Below are 6000 nucleotides of genomic sequence, written 5' to 3' on the forward strand. Positions count from 1 at the left end.
GGCCGGGGAGCAAAGCCCGGAATTGGTTGCTAGGCTGGAAGGGGAGGTGACAGGGAAAGGGAGAGATATCATCTTTGTCCAGGAAAAGGTTCATCAGGAAGTCATAGAAGAGAAGGATGGTGAGACAGAGCCTGGCCCTTCCTACAGTGTTCTCTCTTGTGCCCTTGGTTGCACAGCCGGGCTCTTGGCTTAGATTTTCTCCTGGGGCCAGGAGAACTTCAATACTATTTGTCCCCCTGCTCTATCATCCTTTTGTCACCTTGCCCATAGATGTTCTAAAATCCTACCTCTCCCTGAAAATGAACTTCCCTCCAACATACCCATTCTTTTCTCATCCACGTCTCCCCGCACTGTCATAATCCCCCTCCTCCTGGAAGTCGTCCCTGATCTCCACTTCATGTCACTCCCCCTTGGCCTTGGTTCAGAGACCCCCTGAGCTGAGGGCTGTCAAGGCCCTCCTCATGTGCTGTCACCATCCTTTCAATTAGAAGCATTCTGAGACTAGGGACCCTGTCTTTTCATCCCAGAATGTCTAGGACCTGGCTCACAGCAGGGCCTTGTGGAAGGAAGGACGTGAACGACCCAGAGGGAGGCACTCAGTTTGGGACTGGGTGAGGCTGGCCTTGTGTGCGCTTGGCCAAGCAAGCACTCCAGACCATCAGACTTGCCCCCAAGCATACATGCATCCTGACAGCCCGGCGCAGACACACACACACCCGCGAGCCAGCACCCTCTCTCACGCCGCGAGCCCCCACTTGGGGTGGGGTGGGATGTGGGGGAGGAGGTGGAGGGGACTGCCCTCCAGATGTTGTTGGAAATCCAACACGTCCCCTCCACCCCTCCCTCTCCCACTTCCCGTTCCACTTTCCCTAAATATTTACTGATTTTTATTTACATTCTTTGCCCGAGGTGCCCAGCCCCTGTCAGGTCCCATTTGCTTGCCCTGGTTCCCTCCTGCCAACTCCCCTCCTCCCCCCTCAAATCTGGAGCCAGGAGTCGTGTGTGGTTGGCAACAACCTCCTCCAGGCCCGTGGGTGTTGGGGGTGGTGAAGGCAGTGGGCTGGCAGCTCTGGGCAGAGCTCTGGGGGGTGGGAGGTTCAGGGACAGGAGCAGCTCGCCCACACATCCCCGCCTGCCCCCAATCTGGGACCGTTTTAGCCACCCCCCCACCTTGTTTCACAGGGACTTCTGGAAGGGACTGATGGATGCCAGATGCCAGGAGCACCGTCACCCAGGGAGGGCTCTGAAGAGAGAGGAGGGAGAGCTGGGACAGATGTGACAACGGGTCGGACAGGCGTGCTGGGTGACTACTCACGAGCTGACCAACCACTCTGGGCCTCCTTACCACCAGCGGACCAAAGAACCCGAAGAAATGGTTTCCCACTCTATTCCCAGGCCACCAGAGCCCCTTCTCCCCGCCAAGCCTCTTAGTTATTCCAGCAATCTAGATGGGGCACCTACTACGTGCCAGGCACTGTCCCAGGTGCTGATGGGACGGCAGCAAACAACAGACGATGATTCTTGCCCTGTGGAGCGTGCTTTCCCCTGAGATAATGAGTAAATCATGGAGTGGGTGAGGGTGTTTTAAGTGCCATGGGGAGAAAGAAGCAAGGTAAAGGGAATGGGGAGTGCCAGCGGGGGGCTGGGGAAGGGATGTGATTTTAAATAACATCCTCAGGGGAGGCTTCACAGAGAAGGTGACACTTGAGCAAAGCCTTGCAGGGGGTGAGGGAATGATTCGAGGGGGGGCCGAAGAAAGCCGGATGGAGGGAACAGCCTGAGAAGCGTGGTGACGTGTTTGAAGACCGGACAGGAGGACGGTGTGGATGAGCAGTGAGAGTCAGGGCGGTGGGGACAGGAGATGAAGGCAGGGAGCAAGGGCTTCGGTTTTTCTCTGAGTGACATGGGGGCCTCTGAAGGTTCTCAGCGGACAGTGACACGACCGGACAATAGGGTGACTCCTGCCTGCCTTGTATGCTCTCCTACACTCTGGTCACCCCACTTCTCCTTGCCTGCTGCCTCCCGCTTCTCAACTACCCTACCAAGCTGCCCTTGGCTTCCATAAAGCTCCTCTCCTCCAGGAAGCCCTCCCGGATTGCTCAGAGGAGCCTGCCTGGCTCTGTCTGGACAGTAGATGGCCTTTTCGTTGTCTCTGCCCTTCCCATGAGAGAGATGCTAAAGAGGAAGATTGTGATGTCCGCCTTGCGACAACCCAAGGACCAGAGAGGGCGAGTCACTTTCCCAAGGTGTGTCCCCAAATGGCCAATATCCTGCTTCCCATGAGCCCTTCTCCTGTCACCCCAGGTTTTTCATGGAGGCTCTTTCTTTCCTTCCTTTCCATCCTTCTCCCTCCCACCAGGTCTCTGCCCTATCGGCAAGGGACTGAAGTCTCCCACTTCTCTGTTTTGGGATGGGCCTGGAGAGTGCCACTGCAGAGGTAAAGGTGTAGCAAGCACTGGTTTCCCAAGGCCAAGGGAAGCAGCAGTAGTGGGGAGATGCTGGGATTCATTTCTCTAGCCCGCACCCTCCTCTGCACCCAGTCCCTGGGGACTGCTTGCTATGCAGCAAACTCTGTTTTCAAATAGCGACTATTTGCTGGCCAGCAAGCGGAGAGATTGGAGAGTCGGGCATGGGAGCATAGCTTCCCCAGCTAGCCCCTGGGAATTAGCCCAAGGGCTCTGAGTCCCTGGTCCTGGCTTGGCTAAGGCCTCACTGGGTGACTTTCCACCAGGTGCATCGCACATCCGGGCCTCACTCATTCATACTACAACTGTTTATTGAGAGCCTACTACGTGCTGGGCACTGTGCTAGCTTGGGGATACAAGAGAGAGCAGAGCCGACTTGGCTCTTGCCCACATGGAGCTCACAATCTAATGGGGAGCAGACATCAGTTAAATAGCCAGCCAAATGCAGTCAGAGTGACAACTGTGATCAGTGCAAAGAAAAGGAAGAACATAATGCCCCGAGAGTATGTAAACAGCATTTGAGAAGCCAGGGAAGCTGAGGGGCTTCCCCAAGGAGGCGATGCCCAAGCTGACACTTGAGGGAATGGAAGAATGGTCCAGAGAGACCATTACAGAGAAAACACTATAGGCAAAGGCCCTGTGGTAGGAGGGAACATGTCCAAGCAGCTGCAAGAAACAGGCATAGCTATGGTGCAAAGAGCAAGGGGAATGAGCTGTGAGAGGTGGGCAGAGGCTGACCATGCAGAGTCTTCTAGGTCATGTTTAAAGCCTGATCTAAGAGCAGAGGTAACCATTTAGCATTGGGGGGTTGTGTTGGGGGTGACAGGAGCATCTCAGGTTGGCTGCCGATTGGGGGTACGAGAGTAGAGGTGGGGAAACCTGTCAGGAGGTGACGGCAGTGGTCCAGGTGAGGGTTGACGTTGGCTTGAACTAGGAGTTGGCAGAGGATTCCTAAGGGGAGGAGGATGGTGTCGAGGGTGACTTCTGGATCCCTGCCTGCAGGGTTTCTCACCTGTAAAGAGGAAAGAAGCAGCTCTACTTTCTCCTGGAAATGAGCTAATTCATGGAGACAAAAATTCTCCCCCTTGGGAAGGCATGGGAGTCAACTATAGGAATAGCATAGAATATTCCTCTGAGGGCGCCTGGGTGGCTCAGCCGTTAAGCGTCTGCCTTCGGCTCAGGTCATGGTCCCAGGGTCCTGGGATGGAGCCCCGCATCGGGCTCCCTGCTCCGCGGGAAGCCTGCTTCTCCCTCTCGCACTCCCCCTGCTTGTGTTCCCTCTCTCGCTGTGTCTCTCTCTGTCAAATAAATAAATAAAATCTTAAAAAAAAAAAAAAAAAGAATATTCCCCTGAACCAGATAGTTCTACCTTGGATCTACCCCCAGGTCCTTCAGGCTCTGCATGCCCCTACAGAACCTGGCAGGTAAGAGGAGGTGCCCGGAAAAGTGGGGTGATCATGATTTAGATTACACTGCTCGCGACCAGCAGGACTAGAGGAATAATGCTGGTAAGAACCAGGGACAGGGGATGAAAGAGGAGACAGGATCCAGGCAGAGGGCCATGTACCAGGAGCACAGGAGAGAGGCTGTAAACACCTGCGGAACAGTTCGAGATCTGGTGGAGGTGAAGGTTTCTGGAGCTGGTGCTGGCCCCGGGAGGCAGGAGAGCTCAGGGGGAGGAAGCTTCAAAGGACATTGGTTCTCTGTACCGGCAGAGGGGCGCTCTCCAGAAACCTCCACAGTCTCACCAGTGTTGGCCCACCTCCCGGAGCCCCTGCTCCATGGAGGAGATAGAGCGTGCCCAGGACACAGAGAGACAGAGGGTGGAGGTACAGGGGCTGGACAGACATACAGGGAACACTCCAGCGGTGCACAGATGAGGAAGGGGAAGGGGGAGAGAAGGAGGAGGAGGGAGAGGAGTGGGGGATGAAGACGGAGGAGGAAGGGGTACTCAGAGGGGGTTTGGGGACTGCTGGATCTGTCAGCCTTCTCTGGCCCAGCTGGGAAATGCTCATTTAAGTTGAAGGGGGTTGGGTATTTGGTACCATTGCCGCCCCCCCCCTCGCCCCCCATGCAGCCTCTCCCTCCAGAATCCCATCTTGCCTTTGGTTCCCAGGCCCTCAGTGAAATGATGATGGCTCATCACTTTGTCCCCTCACTACTCTCTTCCCGTCCTACTCTAGTTGTTGGCCCCATTGGCTTTGGAAGATCCGCTTGGCTCCCTGCTCCTCCCCCTAGCCCCAGGGTGGCCCCGCAGTGAGCACCCCGTTGGTTGGTGGCGCAGGGTCTGCTGTGCCTTGGGCTCACACACTGGCATCTGGGGAGAGACTCGGTTATCCCAGTCCTCCCTGAGCATTGCTCCACTCAAAAGAGGCCCCCCCCAGGAGGGGCCAGCCTTGGCCTGCATGGTAGGGAAGTTGAAGCGCAGGAAGGATTTCCTGGGCTGCGAAGGGGGACAGCTGAGGGGCTGCAGTTTGGGGAATCAGTTCGTGTACAGTCCGTTGTGCGGCAGGTCCATGGCTGAGGACGCGGTTGGGGAGGCTCAGGGACTCAGAGAGGACTAGGGACCACAGCGACAGACCAGCAAAGGCTGTCACCTCCCTGCAGCCAGACTGGACATCTGCACTGCATTGTGCACAGAGCACCTGGCCCAGAAGAGGCCTTCAGTGAATTCCTGCGGACAGAAGAGAGTTTTGGTTCCCAGCTCAGCTTCCCATTTGGTTTTTCTGAACCTCTAATTCCCTATCCCTGTACTTCCTGTCTCATCGCAGTGTCGTGGGGAACCAAAGGAACAATGATGGCAAAAGTGCTCTGTGAACACAACACGCAGGCAGGAGCCCGGCACAGTGCCGGGCCTGTCGCGGTGGCTGAGTACTGAATAAAGGAGTCAACGATTCAGTCTCCACCGGATGGGAGCTCCACGCGGGCAGAGACCTGGCTTGTTTTTCCTCTGCATTGTTTCCCCAGTGCCTGGCACATGGTAGGTGCCCAATAAATATTCAGATTGAATGAATGAATGAGTGAATGAATGAATGAATGAATGATGAGACTGAATCCTACCCTTGGAAACTTCTAGGACTTTGGAGGTGATGAGACAAACCACAGGGCAGTGAACACAACTGGCTTAGGAGGCATCAGGATCTCGGTTTGAATCCTGACTTCACCAACCAGCTTGAAAGCAGCTGTTATTTCCCCATTTTCCACAGGGGGAAACAGGCTCAGAGAGACTGGATGACTTAGCCAAAGCCCCACAGCTCCTAGTAAGTAGGGGGATCAGGATGGGAGCCCAGGATTCTGCCTCCGAAGCCTGTGCTTTTCCTCCCATAGAAGGTTCCAGCTGTAACTGATCCACTAGGACAATGGCCTCTATGAGTATCTACTTGACAAGCTAGAATATTCTTTTGGGGGAGAGATCTCACAATTGTGTACCATCTCAATGACCCCCTGGTCGGGCGCTGCTGGGAACAATGAGGGGCCAAGAGCCATTCAGGGTGTGCCGGGTCCAGAAATGCCCACACTTGCCCAGGACATCATG

Source organism: Eumetopias jubatus, unplaced genomic scaffold (genome assembly GCF_037043125.1).
Source record: "Eumetopias jubatus isolate StellerSeaLion01/CBP00866 unplaced genomic scaffold, mEumJub1_p1.0 scaffold_10, whole genome shotgun sequence".
Lineage (NCBI taxonomy): Eukaryota > Metazoa > Chordata > Mammalia > Carnivora > Otariidae > Eumetopias > Eumetopias jubatus.